The 23985-nt window shown below is 40.7% G+C and overlaps 1 pseudogene; it reads right to left on the minus strand.

The window, feature by feature from the left end:
* Positions 1 to 907: 907 nt before the first annotated feature.
* LOC148016926 (uncharacterized) lies at positions 908 to 2281 on the minus strand (annotated as a pseudogene).
* Positions 2282 to 23985: the final 21704 nt, after the last annotated feature.

Raw genomic sequence — 23985 nt, forward strand, 5'->3', positions numbered from 1 at the left:
ATTATAATATTTAACATACTTGATTTTTAAAAAGGCCTTCAAAATGGCATGTACAAAGAAGGTGTTTATTAGTCCTAATTATTAAAAGAAAATTTAAACATGATACTTTTGACCATGTGACCAAAACTATGTCACATATAAGTGACACATGACAATTTAATTGAGATAAGTTATACTCTATTTGGATAAGTTTTAGTAATTTCTTCTTAAGGACTAACCATTCTATTTTTGAACTAGTTATATCCCATAGATATTTAAACTCACGAATTGTAACAGGGATTTTACCTTAATATTCCATATACACATCTTAAAAGATACATTGGAGAGAAATCTTTGTTGCAATATTTACTACTAAGGTAAAACTCCTTTGGGAGGTGCAATGAATCTTTTTTGGGTTGTGCAATATATTGTTAGTTCTCTTATCCTAAGGTACATGCATAGACATACACTAGTGATGTAGTAAAAGAGGCTATAAGAGATAAGAGATTTGACCATGTGGACGAATCTAACTAAAACTAACATGACAAGATCATAGCACAACACATATAAGAGTTTAATTGAAATAAGATCTAAAATAGACTTAAGTAAATTTTGCATAGCTCAAACTTTTCATTATGATAAGTATTTTTACACACTAGATTACAATAAAACAGTTATTCTTACAAAGGATGATAAATTTTAATGAGCTCTTTAATACTGATTTGGCAAAATATTTACTTAAATAGATTTCTTTAACCAAACATGCTTGGTACCTTTTGTAAAAATTTTAAAAACTAAAGACATAGTTTCTTTAATTAATATCATTAAAGAAAGAAAATATTGCAAATGCTAATGGAAGTAACTTCTCAAGAAAAAAATCAAAATTATATCAATGTGTCTTTCTTGATGAAAGAAGAAGGAATGGAGTTTAAACACCTGAAGTAGCCTTTAATTTCTCTTTCATAATTAGACTTCCTATATCTTGGCTTGATTCTTCTATGCCCTTGGGTGGTACTTCAAGAACTTGAACTTCAGTAGGAGGAATCTCTTGGGAGTTTGAATTTTGTTTGGTACTCTCATGGACCCTCCACAATTGTGCTTCAACCTCTCTTTGCTCTTCAGTGTTGCAAACCACTACAATAGTCTTCATATGATTTACCAATGCCACCTTAGATGCAAGTCCACTTGCATATACATCAAATACAACCTCATGAGCATCATTGAATGCTTTGATTATAGTTTCCATAACTTTCATTTTCTTTCTCAAAACAACCTTTGTAATCATTTGTTCTTCTTCAAGATCTTCATCATTGCACTCCTTGTCCAAGCCTTCAAAGTCTAAAATGGAAGGCTTGTTGAAATTGTTTATATATCGCTCAAAATTGATGAAGCTTTTCTCCATGGTCACCAATGTCAAAATCACAAAAGAAACTATAGATCCAAAAGCAAACGTTCTATCCATTGGTAGGAAGTCAACACTACCAACTAGCATGCGATACTTGCAAGAAATGCTTTCAAGAGCATTTTCCAAAGCTGCCATTTTCTTTAGATCAAGAAATGATAACAACATGAATTGTTTAGGTTCACATGTCATTTGTAATAGAGTGGATACGACCTTTCCAAACTTTATAGAGTCTCATTTCATTCCCTCAACCCCATGTGCTGCATCTAGAACAACAACCCCAATGGTAATTGGATCTCTGTAAACATTATGTGTAAGATCAAAGGTTTCTAGATTGCATTTGACAACATATACACGCCAAGGGGATATAGTGGAGGATTGAAGAGGATTTTACTTTTTTCCAATTAGGAAGTTCACAATATCTTTTGCTCCATTTGGTAGGGACCCTGCATCAGCTCCATGTGTGAGCTTCTTTGATACCCAATCATTTCAAATGCCTAAAATATTTGTGTAGACTTCATCATTTATATCATAATCATCAACAAGCTCTTCCCAAGTCTTCATCACAGTGCTACTTTCTGGAACTGAAGCATTGAAAAAAGTGACTAATTCTTCCTTTAGGACCCTATCTTGCTTGATTTGATTAGCCCTTGTTTCCATGTCAATCATATCTTCCTTATCCCATTTGTTTCTAAGAAAAAGGATATGGCCTTCATTGATCTCCTCTTGTAGTGTAAGGATATCTCTATCCTTTAAACCCATAAGACAACGAAATGTAGCAGGAGAAGGTTTCCTTCCCTTTTTTCTTGAACTCTCCTCTTGGGATATAAGTTCACCTCTAGAGTATCTCTTCATGATTTTGATCCAACTATCAAATATTTCTTGGGAGCTAACAATCATATGGCAATCTCTAGATGCACAATTTTCTCCAATGCATGCTACAAATCTCTGCAAAAAAAGGATCAAAATAGTGAGCATAGAATAAAAGAAAGAGCATTACACTAATCTTCACAAAAAGAGAAGGTAAGCTTATATGTGATTACCTGCCATGGTACTGTTTGAGAGCTTGTCTTAGAAAGCCCTTGTTGGGGTTTTGGTGGAGAACCAAATGCTAGCCACTGATCTCTTAATTGTTGAAGTTGCTCAACATAAGGGGCATTCTTCATAACATTATGTGATTCCATATTTGTCATTTGTGAAAGCTCAATGCACATTTCCACAAGACAATCAACTAATATTCTAGCATTTCTTGTGGTGTATAAATTATTGGTTGCTAGACAAAGTGTAATACTACTCTCAATATATATATTTGCTACATGAATTGAGTGAAGCCCTGATATAATCCAATAACTATAAGTGTCCAACTTATTAGCATCCACCTCATCACGATGCATGGGTCTCTTCTCATTGTTTTCTTGTACAAAGGGCATAAGATATGTTGCTATTGCTAGATTCATGGGATTCTTTATGAAAGACGTGGTTAGCTTCTTTACATAATCCCAACATAGTGACCTATAAGCATACAAAGGAGGTGCCTCATAACACCTATCAACGAGAATAGGAAATTGTGTTGTTGGACCAAATGGAAAGATTTTTTCAAACATGTGAAATCCTAATTCTTCCTTCTTTCCCTTCTTCTTAACTATTTCAGGAAAATCGAATGTTCTTTCTACTCCCATGACCTCAAGAGAAATTATTGGCTTTACAGGTGTAACTTCTAGCATGGAAGGTAAAGTGGCATCATTCTTAGTAGTGTTAGCAACCATACTAACAACAAGAGCTTGTGACAAGGAGCTTTGTTGAGGTGATTTTGACTTTGAGCTTGTGGGATTCCATGAATTATTTTCTTCTTGAGGAGAAGTGAAGATCTCAAGTCTATTTGTTTATCTTGGAGCTTTATGCTTTTGTTGAGGCGATTACATTTTCTTGATAGGGAAAGTAGCTCACTATTTTGAACAGCTTGGAATGCTAATATAATGTCTTATATGCCCTTTACCTCCTCAAATAAGGTCCATCCCATTGTTTTCAAAGAGTATTCTTCGTCCTCTTTAATACGGGCAAAGTGAAATGACAAAGGATCAAGTTTGTATACTACATTTTTCCCCTTGATCTTAACAAGATTACATGGTATTCCCTCTTCCCCAGCACATCCATCTATTATCTTCTCTATGACACCATCTTGTTGAAAAATGGCAATATCACTCTTTAAAGTGAATAAGAGAACATTGTCAGCCCTTTTTCCTTAACTATCATAAACATCCACATACCATGGATACACAAAATCACCACTAACTCCATCAATGGTTTGGGTCTCCTTTTTGGATGTGCTATCTTTCTTTGCCATTGAATAGTTCTACAAAGAGAAAGATTTGTCAGACAAAAGTGGATTTAAAAATATTCAAAATTCACAAAACCCAAATAAATGTATAAGATTTCTAAGTTGAAAATTGAAAACACAACACAAGATTTTACGAAATACAAGACAAATGTACTCCAAAGGGACTCTTTCATAAAATGAAATATTGAAATTTGAGATTAAGTGTGGTATGAGATCCAATCATAAATATGTGTGCTTATGTATCAAATCTCATGGATTATCCTAGCCCTAATTTAGCATTAATTATGTTTCTCTTGCAAGAATCATATAGTAAAAACTTTGCCATGGACTTCAGTGAGAAAATCAAATTCTATTAATAGTGAAACTTGACCATGGGCTTAACCAAATGGTCAAGTGATAATGAAATGTTGAGTGTGAGTGTGGTATGAGATATAGTGAAAAATCATTGTGGTTATGTAGAAAATGTCATGGATGATTTTGTCCCTAAGTTAACATTGTATTTCTTCTCCATGTAAGTTTCCTATGTAAGGATCATACTCTAGGAACTTTGCTAAGATTTCAAATCCTATTTAATCAAAGAATGAGATTTAGTCCAATATGAGATCCACCTATATATCAATGTGGTTATGTAGCAATCTCATGATTCCATTTGGCCCAAAGTTAACATTTTAATTAGTGCACATGTAAGTTTCCCTTGAAATGAGCTATATTGTAGAAACATTGTCATTGGTTTTAGCCATGTGGTCAAATCCTATTTAGTCATAAGACTTATCTATAAGATTAGAAACTTTGCCATGGCTTTTTACCATAGGGTTTTTAAAGGCTAGTTAAAGAGAGGATGCGGTTTATTGTGATATGAGATTCACATATAAATGAATATGGCTATGTAGCAAATCCCATAGATATCAATATAAGATAAATTGAAAAACACTTGAAAGGTAGAGATTTGACCTCATGGCAAAACCTACAAGATAAGACGATTTCTATAAACTGGTTTTAACCATATGGCCAAATATAGTTTCATAACCATATGAAGAAAGTGATTCATTTGTTGCAACATGCTGTGAAATTGGATTTGACTATATAGCCAAATAATTTTTTATAGTGGAATGAAAAAGTGGTCTCATGGTTTGCAAGATTTATGAGATTAGATTTGATCATATGGCCGAACGAAACAAGAATGGGAGATTCTTGAATGCTAACATTGATAACAAAATGAAATATTTGACCATATGGCCAATTTTTATTTTGTAATGGAATGGCAAAAGTGGCTAATTTGTGACAAAATGATATAATATTTATATATGAACATATAGATAAGAAGTTATGAAAATTTGAAATGAAAAAAATGGTTTATGGAAACAAAGTGGTTTGTTTGTTGCACGATAAGTTTTGATCACATGGCAAAACTTCCTATAAAAATAGTAGGTAATATTCAAGGAGTTCCAAGTAGAACATGGTCTTTCTTTTTGGAGATAATATAGAATATGTTTTTATTGGAACATTTTTCCATAAAACCAAATCTAGCATACCCAAAATTTGTGTGATTGAACCCACCATATATTTAGTCGTAATTTTTTAGGATCAAATTCCAAAAAAGTGGTTTGTTTGTTGCAATACAAGATTTGACCACATGGCCAAATAATAGAAAGTAAGGAATTCTAAGTAGAAACTAGCCTTTCCTTTTGGAAGTAAGCAAGGGTTGATAATATAAGAAAGCATTTGACCAAATGGCAAAATGTCATTCTTGTAGTAAAATGAACAAAGTGCTTGATTGGTTGCAAGATATTGTGATACTGCAAGAGTCCTTATTTTGGCCAAGATATAGCTTAAGGAGAAGATTTGGCCGCATGGCAAAATCTCACAGTATATTGGAAAAAATAACATAAATTACATCTTATATTATAAGAAAAGATTTGACCTCATGGCCAAATCTCAGATTGCATCGAATAAAATAACAAAAAGTACTTCTTATATTGCAAGAAATTTTTTGACCATATGGTCTAATCTATAGATTGATGAAAGATCATGATATGTATTGTTAGAAGATCAAATTACATCCCATGGCAAAATCATATTGAGTATTTTTAAGTATTGTATAACCATATGGATCTTGCCATCTTTCCAAAAGATGAGTTGTCGTGCCAAGGGCTCCTGATAGGGAGCTCATTCCTTTCTCTCATGCTGCAAATTATCACACCACATACATCTTTTTACTGGCTTAGGGGCTGCTGCCCGTCCCCTTACCTCTTGTCCTTTTCATCCAATTTTGCAACCTCCAATTGAAGATCCCGCATGCCTTTGACCAATTCATCTAAGACATCTTCCCTAACGGAGGGAACAATAGCAAGTAGTACAGCCACAGGGTTAGCCACAGAAGTAGGTGGCTTACTGGATACGCTGTAGGTTTAGATGGGTGCTTCCATTGGGGAAAGTTTTGTGAGGTAAATCAAAATCTCCTGGAACGCTGAATTATGAAAGAGTGGAGATTGTGCGAATGTTATATGTGTTAGCGATGCTGTTGAGAGTGGAAAAAGACTCAATTTTTGACTGATTTTTGTTGTTTTTGAGGACTGAATGATTGATTTTTGATAGATTTAGAGTGATGTATGGTTGATAATGGAAGTGTTTGAGAGTATTTTGAATGATATTGATTATGTTTTGGAAGTTCATGATGATTCTCAGTGGAGATATGAAGCTCTGTTATGTTCTGATAGGTTCTGTTGAGGTTCTGATTGGTTCTGTATACCTTTTATATAGCTTCTGTTTTGTTTTGATTTTCTTCTGTATGAAGCATGGATTGATGATTGATGAAGATTGAGATCTTTTGGAAGCCTATTGAATAGTTTTTGATAGTTTGGAATGGTTTGAGTATGAGTTATGAGGTTTTAATGACCTTCTGTAACCTTCTGTAAACCTTCTGTAGAGCCTCTATCTCTGCTCTATAACTATTCTGTAGCTACTCTGGTATTGTATTGTACTGTTCTGTGGACCTTCTATAAGTGTTCTGTAGAATTTATGTGTGAATTTGGGAAAGTTTTCTAACTTTTGGAAAGGATGAATCTAAGTTCAAAAGAGCTAAAACAAATAGAAGAAGTAGCTACTACTGAAGACTGAAGAGAAGACTAAGTGATAGTGACAGTAATGAGCTGTGATGAAGGGACACTGTAGTGGCTATGGTGACTCTTCATAGTAAACATACCTCTTGGGATGTGCATCCATGACCTAAGAAGTATTATTGAGAGTTATTATGAGCGTATTGTAGTGAGGATATGATGTACTATTGAGAGAGAGAGAGAGAGAGAGAGAGAGAGAGAGAACCAAGAGATAGTCAATTTTATCAAAACAGTGTAACTGTATATGAGAGATTGAGAGAGAGAACCATGAAGACATTGAAGATGAATACTATGTGAATTATTTCCATTCAAAGATGGTGTATTCTTCTATGTTCTTTGTTATATTGGTGGATTTTATGAAGATATTGAAGATTATGGTTGATTCTATCAAATCTGTGGGAGATATCTACGATGATGATGTGTGAAGATTTGTTGTTTTCTTTGTTTTGGTCATCAGAAGAATGAAATAAAAGCTTTTTGATGTTACAAGATAGATTTTCTTGTAGTAGAATCCCCTTTTCTTTGGTGTTCCTCTTGGGGCTCCATTTTTTTGCTGTGCAGCCGGGGAAACTTGCCATCAACAAGAACGAGAAGAGGCTGAAAATGATGGAAATGGCATTGTCAAGAAGAGGAGAATTCAATGGATGTTTGCAAAGTTCCTTCTTCCACTGAAGAGTTGGAGATTCTTATTATCAAATCTACTTCCCACAAAAAGCTCATCCCACAATGGTGGAAACATATCACCATCATGATGCATGCTCTATGTGGTGGACTATTTCCTCTTCCTGTTAAAGCAGCAGAAACTTGCATCTTGGTGGCAAATTGTTTGGGAACAAAGTGAAGAGTAGAAATAGAGAGAATGACCATCCATGGAAGATTTGGCATTCATTGAGAAGTTTCCAAATATCATCAAGTGGGAGATCGTGAAGAAGCTTTAGGAGTTGTGGTCTGTGGAGGTTCACGAAAACAAAAAGGAAAAGAGTTGGAATTTGTTCGTGGATGCTCAAAACTCCAGGAAGGGGAGTCTTACCTTCTCCCATGTCAGGAATGGTATACCCACCTAATGCAATTCCAGGGATAGTTCCCTACCCCTATCCCCAGATGCAAACAGTGCCGCAATATAATGCACCTAATCCACTGTGGTCACCACAGATGACAGTGCCTCAAATGATGGTTCAACCACAACAGCAGTGGCCTCAAATAGTTCCTCCAATGGCGATTCAACAACAGTGGAATCCTACCAACTGGAATCAACAACCCCAAGTCTCAACAGGAGCTCTGAATCAGAGCCAGAACAGAGGACCTTCCGGATCGACCCAACCAGTGTATGCAGTAATTACAGAAGCTTTCCAAAACCCTACCACAGGTACTTCAGGAGGTGAAAATCTGAAGGACTACTTATCCAACTCAGTTGCAAGTATCAAGAAAGTTGTAAGAGATGTGATGCACTTTAATACATGGTGCGGAAAGTGTCATCAAGCAGGACATTTAGCCACTGAATGTACCCGAAAACCAACCATTCTTGGAGCCTTCTATTCCTACTATTTGCAGAAGAACCATATAGAGGATATTTGCTCTCTAAAAGAGATGCATGAATGAAGACAGAAGGATGAAAATGCAAGATTCAACTTGCTGAAATCTAAAATGACAACACAGGATATTGGACTAAGCCTTGGGAATTTGGTTCTAATTTCGGTCCAAGGAGGTTTCCCTCTCAAAGTTACAGAGACCAACAGTCTGGCGGTGGTTAGAGATCAGAGGTGGAATGTTACAGGTATGGAGAAAAGGGACATATATCCCCGAATTGTCCAAACCCTAGATGATCTGTGGATTACAAGCCCTTATGCAGCTAATGCAAAGAAGAAGGCCACACTGCAAAGGACTGTCCAAGCCCAGCTGTGGGAGCTTTCACTCAATCGCCAAGACCCATGGACCGCTTATTGTTTCAAGCGTTCCAAGCGAGATCTAATGGCTATCTCTCACCTAGCTGACACACGTCGATCCTATGAGTGTAGTGAGCTTACCTTAATGCTGATATGAGTTGCCTCCTCTCTCGCACACCCCGGTAGCTCCATGATCCTAGATGCGAGCAAGCATCCTCAAGCCTCCTCCATCTCCAAGCTCCATCCTCCATAGCCACGCACACGAGAAAAGAGAAGAGAAGAGAAGAGAAGGAGAGAGGAGAAGATGGAGAGCTTCACCCTCTTGATCCCTCACTCTCACACACTTACTCCCTCACACTCTCAGACTCTCTCTCTCAGGAGCACACACAAGCAAGAAGATGAGGAGAAGACAAGAAGAAGAGAGCTCTTGTTGGCCACACACCAAACAATGAGCTCTCATTCACTTTTTGAACTTTATATATACAAACCCTAAAATCCCATGGGCACCCATCCCTTTTTTACATGACCGGCCCTTATGACAATGTCTTTTTTCCATTTCCCTCTTCTAGCCTTATGCCTCTAGCCTACACTCGTCTAGTATTTTACAATTGGCACAAAAGGGAGCCTGGCGCTCTTTTACAAGAGTTTTCCAAGTTTTTTGAGGCGCCCTTCATTTAAAATTGCGATTTTTGCCCCGACTTAGCTTTGGAGGTCGCCTACGTGTCTTTGCTCTTTTTCCATGTTTTTTCTACTTTTTCCTTCCTTTTTCCGCCATCTCTACTTGGGGTTAACATTACCCCCTCCTAGACGGGTGCCAGTCCCATGGCACTTCTGTGTTGTTGTAGGTTGACAGGCAATTGGCCAAGTGGTACAATGGTGAGGGCTACTTGGAGACTTAGGTACTTGTGGAAGCTGTGAAAAAAAAATTATCGGAGGAGCCAAATGGGTATTTGCGTGGTTGATGGGGCCTCCGAATTCGATGGTTTGTTACTTTTTGTGATGTTTGAAAGGAGAATGTGCGGTGATGTTCCTAAGGGGAGTGCTTACCTCATTGTGTTAGTGTATTGTGCTCGTACTAGTGGAATGGGAAGGTAGGTCTACTTGCAAGCAAGCTTGGGTGATGTCCCACACTTGAGGACCGCATTTGTGCCAAGGGAGGTGCAGTGCAAGTGGCTTAGGATGACAGGTCTAACCATAGGCGAGTGTTACCTCCCTAGGTATGTCCTGGCCTTGATGTGCCCTAAGTGTGAAGTGGGGGAGCAAAAGGGCTAGGGGGTTGGGAGTGGAGCCGGCCGACCTAAGCCACCAGGCACACCTAACTTGAGAACCCCTTGTTGAGATATCGAGCTCCACTCGTGATACGCCAGGGTGACCGTTGTGTATTTATGTCACCGACTTGTCAGTTGCAGACGCGGTTGGTACACCGCCCATGAATAATAGCTACATGATAGCTATCCTTATCTACTCTAGTTCGTGGCTCAGTTAGTATGCCACCTTAGTTAGTTGAGTTTGGTTTGAGACCCATATATAGGGTTCTTCTATTTCTTTGTACTAGAGTTCTTTTGGCTTACACAACTAAGAAGAGAAAAACTGTTTTCAGCCTCCACCCTTGTGTGTCTTCCCCCATTGTGCAAGCAAGAAAGCTTCAAGCGAGACTCCTTCCTTCTCTCCCACAATCTTGACATGGTATCAGAGCCTTGTTCGTGGTAAGGAGCTCAAGAAAGCAAGCCAAGCTCGCGGTGTTCTGGTAAGAGGAGCAGTGTTGCTTTCATCTTCTGTTTTGGGAGCAGATCTCTGCAGGTAACACAGTCGAAAAGTGCAGGAGTGCATTGTCTCAGGTTGAGACGCCCTTCGCGGTGAACCAAGACGGCAGTATATGCTGCGGGAGAGGCCTTTAGCCCTCGACGACCTTGTTTTTTTTTATTTGAGGCCATTTCGGGGCCTGTTTTGGAGGCGGAAGTTTTCTACACGCACTCAGGAAAAGGCCCAGTTTTATGCTGTGCAACCACTGTTCTACAGGTCGGTGAATAGTTACTGTAAAAATTGCATTGTATGCTTGTGCGCAGAGACATTGGGAGTTACAGAATCATCCCTGTTGCCTGTTGATGCAAAATCATCACTAGGAAGTGACTGTGTGGTCAAATACCACTTTTGCCAGTTTTGCAAATTTTCCCTTGTGAGGGTGAAGCTGTGGTTTTTGCAGTGACAGAATTTTTTGCAGTCTTCTGTAATGGCATCTGATTCTCTTTCATAGATTGTCACTGAAAAGCTTGACAAGAACAACTTCCAAGCATGGAAGTTTAGAATGACGAATTTCCTTATGGGAAAAGGATATTGGGAATTTGTTGCAGGAAATGAAGAAGAACCAGTTCTTCTTGATGTTCCCAATCAACAGCAAATGCAAGCATTTAAAGCATGGCATGAGAGAGCCAGGAAAGTTATGTATTGGCTGTCTATCAGCATTTCAGACTCTATGATTGTGCATATTCAGGATGCAAGTAAGCCAAAGGAGGCATGGGATACTTTGTCAAAAATGTATAGCACAAATATGCAAGCCAGGAAAATGCAGCTCAAGCAAGAGTTGCACAATGTGCAAAGAGAAAATATGAGCATCAACGACTACCACATGAAGGTGAAGAAGATTGCAGATGCACTTGCTTCCATTGGGTCACCAGTGGAAGATGATGATTTAGTTTCTGTGACCTTGAATGGTCTAGGAAAGGATTATGCACAGTTTCGGACATCCATTTCAGTTCGTGAAAGATTTCCTGATTTTGAGGAGCTGATTGCTCTTCTAATTTCTGAGGAGCAAAGAAATGGTGGTGCATCTTCTTCAGGAGGAACCTCAAAAGAAGTTGTCTTCTACTCAAATGCTGGAAGAGGTAGAGGCAGAGGTAGAGGAGGCCGATATGGAGGCCGTGGTAGAAATCAGAATATGCAGCAAACTCAAGAAAACCAGTCCTATGGAGGAGGACGTGGTAACTCTAGAGGCAGGGGGAGCCAAAGAGATATGTCTGAATTGAGTGCAGCAATGTTTGCACATGGGACCGGTGTAGTTGCAGATATTGATATCTGGCATAAACGCATTGGTCATGTTAATGTACAGCGACTTAAATCAATGCAGGGCCAAAATTTTGTTGCAGGTTTGCCGAAATTCAAGGTTGCAGAAATGCATAAGGTATGTGAAGCCTGTCAGTTTGGAAAACAGGCAAGGAAACCATTTCCTAGACATGTTCAAGAGAGTGAGAAGCCATTGGAATTAATCCACTCTGATGTGTGGACTACTAAAGCTGCATCTCTTGGAGGCTGTCATTATTTTGTCACTTTTATTAATGACTATAGTAGAAAAGTTTGGGTGTATTTTATGAAAAAGAAAAGTGAAGTTTTTGGGCATTTCAAAACCCTTAAAGCTATGGCTGAAAAAGAAACAGGTCTGCAAATAAAATGCCTAAGGTCAAATGGAGGGGGAGAGTACCTCTCAAATGAGTTTGCAAAGTTCTTGCAGGAGCATGGCATAAAGCAGCAATATTCATGCAGTTATACCCCACAACAAAATGGAATTGCAGAAAGGAAAAACATGCATATTGGAGAGGTATCTCGTGCCATGCTCAATGAAAAAAACTTGCCAGATTTTTATTGGGCTGAAGCAGTTGCTACAGCAGTCTATATAATGAACAGGACTCCCACTGCAGCAATACATGGGATGACTCCAAAGGAGAGGTATACTGGTAGGAAACCAGATATTTCTCATTTGAAAATTTTTGGTTGCATTGCCTATGTACATGTGCCAGAGAGTTGAGATCCAAGTTGGATCCAAAAGCTGAGAAGTGCATCTTTATTGGTTACTCTCTGCAGCAAAAAGGGTATAGATGCTATAACCCTTCTACTCGTAAGTTTACAGTGAGCAGAGATGTTGTTTTTGATGAGATGAGTAGCTGGTATAAACCAGTAAATGTGATTGATGATGTAGATGCACAAAATGGTAATGCTGCACAGAATTCACAGCAGCAGTCACAAAATATTAGTGGACCTGGAGCGTCCTCTAGCAGTGGTTCACATTCTTCGCCGTGGACAGGCAGATTGAGATCAGGAGAATCTTCTCAAAGCAATGCAGATAGTGGTATGCAGGTATCACGAAAAGGAAAAGAGAAGGTTGATCAGCCCATGTTTGATGTGAATGCAGGTCACTCTTATGTGGATGGTGAATCCAGTGGCTCAGAACAGAGCATTGATGATGAGTTGGGTATTCCTTCTATTGTTACACCTGGAGTAAGGAAGACCAGGGATGTTTTGAGAGCACCTGGGAGTGAACCTACTTTGCGCAGGTCTACGAGAGCTAGATATCCTGTGGATAGGCTGAAATATGATGGATTTACAGCCATTCACTATGCATATATGGTCAAAGTGATATAGGAACCAGAACCCACATCTTTTGAGCAAGCCATGGGAAAAGAAAAATGGGAGAAAGCCATGGATGAAGAAATGGATGCCTTGGAAGCTAATGCTACATGGGAATTGGTACCTTTGCCTAAAGGTAAAAATGCAATTAGCTGTAAGTGGGTTTATAAGGTGAAGCACAATGCAGATGGTTCTGTGAACAGATACAAGGCAAGATTAGTAGTCAAGGGGTATGCACAAACATATGGCATTGACTATGAAGAAACATTCAGTCCAGGTGCAAGGATGGCAACTGTAAGAGTAGTCATTGCTATGGCTACATCAAAGGTATGGTCTTTACATCAGATGGATGTAAAGAATGCCTTCTTGCATGGTGATTTGCAAGAAGAGGTCTATATGGAGCAGCCACCAGGTTATGTGCATGCTGTTCATCCTGAGTTTGTTTGCAGGTTGAAGAAAGCCTTGTATGGCTTGAAGCAAGCACCTAGAGCATGGTCTGACAAGATAGGGCAGTATCTTGTCACTATTGGCTTTCAGATTTCCAAGGCAGATTTCTCACTTTATGTGAGAAAAACAGAGAAAGGTATTATGCTACTTGTCATTTATGTTGATGATTTGATTATGACAGGTGACAGTGATGAAGATATCCTTCATGTGAAAATGCTATTGAAGCAGAAGTTTGAGATGAAGGATTTGGGAGAGGTTTGAGATGAAGGATTTGGGAGAGCTGCGTTATTTCTTGGGCATTGAGGTGATTAGATTACCAAGTGGGATATAGCTCTTGTAGAGGCAGTATGGATTGGACATGCTGTCCAAATATGGGATGACAGGCTGTAAGCCTATTTCAGTTCCTTTGGAGTAAAATGTGAAGCTGAGCACAGATGCAGGTGAGCTTCTAGAAGACCCTACTATGTATAGACACATAGTAGGAAGTTTGATTTATATGACTATTACCAGGCCAGATTTGAGCTATGCTGTTGGATTGGTAAGTCAGTTTATGCAGGCTCCAAGGAAACCACATTTGGATGCGGCTAGACGCATACTCAGGTATGTGAAGTCCACATTGCAGTATGGACTATTTTATGAGACTGGGGTTCAGATACAGTTGCATGGATACACTGATGCTGATTGGGCTGGTAGTATTTCTGATAGACTATCTACCAGTGGATATGTGTTCTCTTTTGGGAGTGCTGCAGTCACTTGGAGCAGCAAGAAACAGCCTACAGTTGCCTTGTCGAGCACAAAGGCTGAGTACAGGGGTGCAGCAATGGCTGCATGTGAAGTAGCTTGGTTGCATAAGCTACTTTATGATATGCATCAGTCTACAGATGGACTAGTTGTCATTTATTGTGACAACATGAGTAGTATACACTTGGCAAATAACCCAGTCTATCATGCTAGAACAAAGCACATTGAGGTGCATTATCACTATGTGCGAGAGAGGGTTTTACTAGGTCTTATTCATCTAGTTTATGTCAGCACAGAGGATCAGGTAGCTGACATATTCACGAAGGCATTGGGCGCAGAGAAGCTGCGCAAGTTCAGAGACCTGCTTGGTGTGCAGGAATTGGGATTGAGCTCGAGGGGGAGTGTTGAGATATCGAGCTCCACTCGTGATACGCCAGGGTGACCGTTGTGTATTTATGTCACCGACTTGTCAGTTGCAGATGCGGTTGGTACACCGCCCATGAATAATAGCTACATGATAGCTATCCTTATCTACTCTAGTTCGTGGCTCAGTTAGTATGCCACCTTAGTTAGTTGAGTTTGGTTTAAGACCCATATATAGGGTTCTTCTATTTCTTTGTACTAGAGTTCTTTTGGCTTACGCAACTAAGAAGAGGAAAACTGTTTTCAGCCTCCACCCTTGTGTGTCTTCCCCCATTGTGCAAGCAAGAAAGCTTCAAGCGAGACTCCTTCCTTCTCTCCCACAATCTTGACACCCCTAGGTGTAGTGAACGTGCTTTATGTGGTGGTAATTGCTTTTGCAAGTGGGCTATGTTGTGCAGTCAGTGGAGAGTGTTTTTCGTGCCGTTCTTTTCTCCACTTTTCCTTCTCTTTTTTTTTTTAAAGTTACAGTAGTGGAATAACAGCCAGGGCCTAATTCTCTTCATCTGAATGAGGAGGGGAAGGGGATCGGATGGATTTGCTCAAAAATTGGTAGTTTTGCATGTATCCTTTCAGATTCATGCGGGCGTGGAGAGAGGTGGTGGAGAGAAAAGGGTGATTGCACCTAGTAAACTGGCTGTCATTCATGTCTTCTAGGAGGGCTAGGCAAAAGGAGGGGAGTAGGCTAGCTCTCATCATTAGGCGTGCCATAGCGCAGCTATCAATAGCATTGGGGTCAAAAAAGAGAGGGAGCAAGCCATTCTCTTGTGGTGTCAGATCTTGCTTGAGTAATAGCTTAAGAAGCCTAAGGTAATTACATGTAGTTATAAAGGCGGGATCTGGACAGGAGGAGAAGTCTGCGAGAAAGCACGTCATGGAGTCACTTAGGCTTCCTAAATAAAAAAGGAGGGCATGCTTGAAGGAGGTGGCGTTGAAGTTGTCGATGATGGGGAAGTCATGCCGGCAGTGGAGGGTAGCAACAAAATCCACGCCTACCCTGCGAGGATACGCCATGAATGTGGGGTCATTCCTCTCATAGGGTAGGGTGTTGCAAAATGCCATCCAGGCGAGCATGTTAATATCGCATTCTCGTCTTCTCTAGAGAGGTTGGCAGTTGTAGCCCCTTAGAGTGTGTGGTACCTCAAATACCTTGTCTTGCCAAAACTCTGATTCCTCCGTGCCCCACAGAGTGGGGGTCCTTGCCCTATCTTCCAGTCATTTTTGGCCCAGCCGGCTGCCAACCACCACGATCACCTCCTCCATTACCTTAATTGGTAGGACCCTTCTCAGGCTGTTAGGCATGAGGAAACTGAAAGTAAAAGGGTCCTTTTTGTTTTCCTGTTGTTCCCAAATTACCAACTCCGTGTGGAATTGCGTCGAGAGGTCATCGAGGCATGGTGGGAGGGATGCGGATGGCCGCACGACTGGTTTGGCTTGCAACTACCTTCTGGTTTCTTCCACTAATTTTCTCTATCACTCATTGAGAGTGGTTTGTCTGTCCAGGGGCGGATCGAGTTGTTGTTGTTCCTGATCGTGCAGCAAGGGGGGTTGTGGGATTATTTCTTCGCTGGTTCTTCTTATGACAAATTCAATGTCAGTGTCCTCCCCCTGCCGCATCGTCTAGCTATGCTCCTTCCTCAAAGCCGAGTGCATCCGCCTCGTGGGGGATTAGACCGGCCAATAGCACGTACTTTCGTTGTTCTAAGCCCAGCCTAACCTCTGCAAGTTGCAGTGGCATCTGTAGCCCCGCATGCAAGGCTCTACGTGTGATGCTCAGTTTCTTCTGCACCATCTCCAACAACTCCTTTCCTTCCGGCCGGGTCATGTCCAGTAATGTGATGAGGAAGGCCTGTTGCTGGGTAGTGAAGGCTATCTGGGCGGTGTCCGCTTTGCTTTCTACCAAGATTTTTTCCTTTTCCACCAAAGCGAGGCGTCGCACCAGTGCCTTCACCCGTTTCTCGTTCTGCATGGCCCATTCCTCGGCCCTTTTGTTCATTCCTTCCATGCTCTCCCCCTTCTTTTGTGCTAGGGTTACGAGCTTCTACTCCTAGGCTCTGAGTTCTTTGCTCATATTCTCGTGCTCTTTCATTCTGAAGTGTAGTTGATCGGTCATGGACTCGATCTCTTTTTGCTGTTGCTCCCTCTCTTGTCTTCTCTCCTCTTCTTTGGCGTTTAGTTCCTCCATCATTTGCTCAATGGTGGCGGTTTTTGCCTCCAGTTCCCCATGTTGCATCAGGAGGAGCTTGTATTCCCGCTGCATTTGCACAAGTTCTTGATTTTCGTCCTCAAGCCGTTGTTTATAGCTTTCTTCCATGTCTTCTTTTTCTTTCAATTCTTGCTTGAGGTCAAATATTTGATGTTGTTGCATGGCTATGATGCGGGTTTTTTCCAGTTGGAAGGCGGCCATTGACTCTTTCTCTGCCACCAACTCAGCCACCGCCATTCTCTTTTCCTCCTTCTCCCTTTCCAATTGGGAGAGAAGCTCGGGGACGTATTCGTCGTAACTTGTTGGTGGCCTCATTGTTGCATGGGTGGGGGTGGTTTAGGCCTCCACATGCGGACGCTTCTGGTCCTGCCTCAATTCTGCATCCGCGGCTGGCCTTTTTGGCCCCATGGTCATGGTTTCTATGCTCTTCCCTTGGGCCATTTCTTTACTGATGAAGTATTGCATCCAGGCCACAAAGTTGGAAACTTCCATGCTGGTGGGGATGCTAGGGGTGAGCATAGTGGGTTCAGTGGAGGGTGCCATGAGGGTGGGGATAGGATGGAGGGGTGCTTTGCCTTTGCCTTCTAGGACTGCGGGCGGCGTGGCTTCTGGTTCCTAGGCACTAGAGCTAGGCCCTTCTTCCCTCAGCTAGTTCCAAGCTCCTGGATCATCCGCCCTGCATTGTTGCTCAATGGATTGGCGTGTGGCCTCAGCCAAGTCCTCCTCTTCCTTTCTTCTTAATTCCTCTTATTCCTCCACGACTCTTCTTTGCCTTTCTTTTTCGGCCTTTCTGTATTCTTCCTCTACTGACAATGTCTTGATAGGAGGTAGACAACTACTCAAACCTTCCCCAAATATACCTAACCTAACCCTAGGGCTTCATGCCTTAATTGTCAGTCCCCAATAAAAGAAAAGTTCCCCACAAGTACATAAACACATATAGCATAAAAGAATGGCACTCATAAAGGAAGAACACCTGGAATGGCCACAAGAAGCTTCCACATAGCAAAAGGCTCCCTCCAAGTCCCTCTAAATTTGTTTCCACAGCACTAAAACAAATCTCATTAATTGCACCAGCACTAAATAGACACATGTCCCTCATGGCCTAACGAAATATAGCATTTCACTACAGAATAATCATCCCTCTTGGCCTAACATAAATAATTTTTCTCTAACCAAATATGGTCTACTTGGCATGTAAATTGCATCTTATCATGTGAACCAAGCTAAACCAAAGTCACATAAGGTATGAAGGCAATTCCATTGTTGAGTTTTAATCTTGGACTTTTTGTATACCCACAAGTTCAAGCCTTCCCATTAATATAACATCAATATGGGCTATTCATTTTTGGGTGCTATAAGCTAAATGAATGACCTTATTGGATTCAAGTGTCTTATCATTCACATAGATTGGTTGTTCTAGCTTCCCAAAGGCCTCTCCTACAGAGAGATCTATGGATTTTGGTTCATTTGACCCTTCCGTATTTGGATTTTTGAATACGTCATTATTACTATCCAAACTAGGTAGGGATTCAATCCTAGGCCCATCACAACGATGCATCCCAGAGCGATGCACATTGCTAGATGTATTATTATGTCCTTTGGTTTCATCCACGGGAATTTACCATGGTATATCCACTTGGAACTCTTTGCCTTTTATCTAGCATACCAGCCACACTTTTAGAGATTTTGGGCCTCCAAACCCATCTTCTTTTAATATTTGCATGGATCGATTGGTTGCCACCACTCCTTCTATTTTTATGTTCTTTCATGTTGACCAATATTTCTCAGCTCACTCGCTACATATTACTTTCCCTAAATTGGATCCTGTTGAGAATCAGCAATCACACTCACTAAAACAGCCTCTTTGTATGGAGCTTCAGGGTCAAGGATATGCAGGCTAACCTATCCCATATGCACAATGGTGCCTACTGCAGTTTCCTACTTTCCTATAAAGCATTGTACTTGCTTCCTTTTCTTAATGCAATGATAGTACTCTTTTCATTTCAGTGAAGTGTCAATGTCATTGTCCACATACACAAGATTGTGTTTATGAGTCCAAGTCTCAATCTTGGAACCTAATTCACTTGTGTAACAAATAGTGTCTTTATCTTCTTCATCATGAGTCCACACTTCTTCTTTCATCCACCATAACTCACTGCCATGCTCTAGATCCCGCATTTCTCACATGGTATCAGAGCCCAGTTGGGCATGTCATTGCTTCTCCAGCCTCTCTTGATTCCTCTCAACCTCAATCTAGCTCAATGTCAGCTCATGACTTCATCTCCCAACTCTACTCTCACTGAAGCTTCCATGGCAGCCATAGCCAGCAGCACCCTGTCAGATTGAGCTGCTTATATCTCACTCCACAGGTCAAATCTCTTGGAGCTTCCTTCTGGAAAAGTATTCCCCAACTCACAAAGCTTCCTTGTATCAGATCAATCCATGAGATTTGGCTATCTGAAGCTCAGCATTGTGAAAATTCTCAATCTCTACTCTGTGTCTGCCATAGCCAGACAGGACCTACCTCACTTGGAGCTTCAATAACTTCTCAACCAGGCCACTTCAGCTCTTGATTCCTTCTAGGAGATTATTCTTCTACTCAAGACGCTTCATCTTGGTATATAAATCGACCACATTGCTATGCCCTGACCCTGGCATTACAGAAATCGCGGAAACCTATCCTGAACTGCGCCGAATCTGATCGAGTGCCCTGCGTGCTTCATACAGTCCACGATCTAGACGATTTTCATAGGGCTTTCATAGCCCATGAAGTCAGCTTCCTAGGCATGTAAAAATTTTTTAAAATGATCAAGTATAGCTCCTGCAATCTGAGAAAAACCAGGCCCTTGTCTCAGAAACCCTAATTTCACCATAGCCAAAATTTCTCAAGCTTTTTTTTCCTCGGTTTTTCTCACTCCTGACACTAAACCAAACTAAAGCCCACTCTAATCCATTAACCCAGCATCAAATCAAGGAGGGGAAGGACCTGAGAAGATTGAAGAATGACCAAACGATCCCGAACAAGAAGAATCAAGCTCAACATCAACACTGACATATTGTGTTTTCACACTGTCACTAACTGTGTCTCTTGACACACTGCATTCTGCTCTTCTACTGATAAAATCTCAGAATTCTGGTGTTGATTTGCTACTGATCTTGCAACCTCAACATGGAAAAAGACTCTCCAAATGCTCGATTCAAAGGAGTCGGGTTTCACACCTGGCAAACCCGCATCAAGCTCATCTTGATGAAAAAGGGTCTCTGGGCCATCACAAATGGCAAAGAGAAGAAATCTCGGGACGCGGACCTTGCAACTACTTGGCAAAAGAATGATGACAAAGCCTAGGCAATTATCAAACTGGAGCTAGACGACAGTTATATCCACCATGTGGATAACTGTGAGACCTCACAGGATACATGGAAAAGACTTGACACCCTGTTCGGTGCACAATCTAAATCATCAAAGTATGGTCTCCTGATTGAGTTCTTCAGGCTTGAAATGAAGTCCAGCACATCACTTGCCATACATCTCAATTACATGGAAGGACTCCTAACCCAACTTGCAGGAATCAACATTAAAATGGATGAAGATGTTTGCATCAGTGTTCTACTTAAGAGTTTGCCTCCTGAATATAATAATGTATCAGCAACTTTAATCAGCATGCCAAATCCTGAACTTGTTGATATCTAGGCATCACTGTTAGAAGAGGAAAAGAAGCTAAAAACTAAGGAAGAACCAAGTACTTCTAGAGATGAGCATGGATTATATGTTGGCAACAGGTACAAAGGCAAGAAGGATCAGCTCTTCTGTGACTTCTACAAAAGGACCGGACACACCGAGAAGTTCTGCCACGCAAGAAAGAGATCCCAAAAGGCCTATCTAGTCGTAGTCAAAGAAGAAGAAGAAAATGGAGCAAAGGAAGAAGAAGATGAAGATGAAGACCACCAGGATCGGAAGGACAAGACTCATCAGTCCTTCTACTCTCATAACTCTGATAGACTGTTTTAAAAGCCTTCTACTTCCTTGCCCTAATGCTTCCTACCATAAGCTTTGTAAACTCGTTATGTAACTTGGCATTACAGTCCCTGTACACTTTGTGAGGCCCCTGTTACAGCCTCTGGTGTCTACCATGTTTGTGGTGTGCCCACACTTTGCAGGTGGTTCTCATTACAGCCTCTACACACTTTGTGCCTTTTTAGTTGTGATTGAGGAGGGGTGTTGAGAATCAGCAATCACACTAACTAAAACAGCCTCTTTGTATGGAGCTTCAGGGTCAAGGATATGCAAGCTAACCTATCCCATATGCACAATGGTGCCTACTGCAGTTTCCTACTTTCCTATAAAGCATTGTACTTGCTTCCTTTTCTTAATGCAATGATAGTACTCTTTTCATTTCAGTGAAGTGTCAATGTCATTGTCCACTTACACAAGATTGTGTTTATGAGTCCAAGTCTCAATCTTGGAACCTAATTCACTTGTGTAACAAAGACTGTCTTTATCTTCTTCGTCATGAGTCCACACTTCTTCTTCCATCCACCATAAGTCACTGCCATGCTCTAGATCCCGCATTTCTCACAGATCCTTTAATAGGATCCAACTCTAGCTGGTGGGTCTTCACCATTGTAAACCCTAGGCTTCCTATCACCTTGGCTCTCAATAATTGAGACAGCCTCCACATGGTAGCATATATCAACTATGTTTTGGGGTGTCATCTCATTGACATGATTTTGTTTCAAACTTAGGCCACTTAGGGTTTGCTTAGCCACTTTGCTTCCCCTCTTAGATCTACACCCATTTCCATCTAGCTCATGGCTTTGGAACATGGGATTGACTGCACTAGGAGGCTAGGGTTCCTAGGCCTTAGGGTCTTTATAGTTAATGCCAAGATTCTCCCTAGTATACTTGTCATTTGCACCTCCAATAGAACTAACATTCAGTAAATGTTGCCAATCCTTATGGATTTCAAGGGTGTGTGGAAAACTCCAATAGTTTTCCCAACACCTTTGAATATATCTCTCATAATCATCTACTTAAACCTTTGCCTCCTTTAGTGACTTAAAGAGTTCACCAAACACATCTTTTGGTAATTGACTGGCTTTCCTTGGCCAAAGCTTCAAAATGTCATCAAAGGCTCTCATGTACTCTTTCACGGAGGTATATAACTCTTGCCGAATCTATATTAATTGTCCCAAGACTTGAGTCATGGGAACCTTCTTTTCATACTCATCCAAGAATCTATCACATAATTCCTTGAATGATTTGATGGACCCTCTTGGGAGGCTCCAAAACCATTTCCTAGCCTCTCCCTTTAGGGTACTCGAGAACACAAGCATCCGATGTAGATCGTCAAACCCACTTGCAAAGCAAGTTAGGCCATATTCTTTTAAATGTAGTGTCAAATTCTCATCCAGTGGCCCATAAAACACTAGGATATCCCTATAAGGAGAAGGGAAATTTGTTATCTTTCGAACTCTAATGGTGTGGAAGAGTCACTAGTTCCCTGGACTTCCCTTTATGCCAACTCACAAAGCGGTTTAGGGAGGCCAAGACCATGCAATAGGGAATCTATCCCATCACTGACTAGTGGTACTTTTGTATCTACCACCACTTTGCTAGAATCTAGGACATGTCTCAATAGAACCTTCCTTGCTAACAATGGTCTTCCACACACATAGACATCATCCAATGCTTTATGGATCTTAGCAATTGCACTACAATACCCAACTAGGTCAGGCATTAGCATCATATGTATTCTTGGATCATAGTCATGTGTTATTGTGTGCATATCAACCATTGTTATCACAATCTTTTAATCTAAAAAGTCATCATCATTAGTGGATGACAGTGCCCGATTAACCTCACTTTTGCTTTCTAATGTTTTCTCTAACTCCCATGGCCTATTAATCTCAAAAGTCACTCCATGGGTGCTTCCCCATAGTGGCCCAAACTCGAGCATGGTGTCACTTTTGGGGCAAAGGATAAAATAGTTCATAGTAAATCATTTAGGATGGACAAAGTATCTTTCGGGTTATGGGGATTCCTTGGATTAATCATCATGTTGATAATTGAAGTGTTAATCAGCCTGCATTTAATATCCACTGCTTCAAGGTGGCTACCAATTAGAATTAAGAAAAATAATGGGTCCCTTACTGCCAAGATTCGAAAGTCACCACTTATTAGCACTCTCAGCAAATGCACCACTTGTCGGGACCTAAAAGGGCCCGACGCTGTCTCTAAGGCACTAGGCGGGCCTCTACCACTCACTTAAAATCACCCCACATGGATTCGCGGCTAGGAGCGTCTATGAACTTTGCATTTGTCCAATTTTGTAGTCCAATGCATGCTTCTTTCCCCCACTCCTCAAAAGGAGTCCCTAAACATGTTGGTGTTCTACACCACGTAGCACAGACACAAGAAGCACCCCTCGGTTGATCACCCCGGCTCCACTACGGCTCTCCTACACCTCGAGAATTTGCCCCAAGATGCACCATGAACATAAAGCACACTTGAAACAAAGTCCAGTCTTTCAATTAAACGATCCAGGAGATAATAGATAAAACTCGCTAAATAAACCCCAAGGAACTGAATATCTAGCTCTATGGCTTGGGATACCTCTCACTCTCAGCGTCGTGTCATCACTCATATAAATAGGTGTTATGCATCCAAGATATGATACCATGTGGTGCATCAATGCAAGTGTGTATATGACCATTGTGCTCAAAGAAATGTATTCTTTGAAAATCAGTAACATGAAACTGCGAAGACAATTCTTTTCATGATTTTCTTTTTCTACGATAGTGCTTCGTTGCTTAGGGCCACCAAGCTTCCTCATGCTACAAGTCCTTTTTAATTTTAAACAACCACAAACCCTATATGATATGCACCATGAAACATCAAAATTTAACATACTTCAACCACTCAACAACCCCCTACTCCCTATCGTTTAAAATTTTGCATGCGTTGATAAGTGTAAAGCATAGTTTTTAATGTGTTTTTCTTTATTAAAAGTGATAAAAACTCACTCTAACCAAAAGATAAGGCTGAACTGAGG

Source organism: Lygodium microphyllum, chromosome 22 (genome assembly GCF_053477565.2).
Source record: "Lygodium microphyllum isolate KBCC chromosome 22, Lygodium_microphyllum_v1.1.10, whole genome shotgun sequence".
NCBI classification, from domain to species: Eukaryota; Viridiplantae; Streptophyta; class Polypodiopsida; order Schizaeales; family Lygodiaceae; genus Lygodium; species Lygodium microphyllum.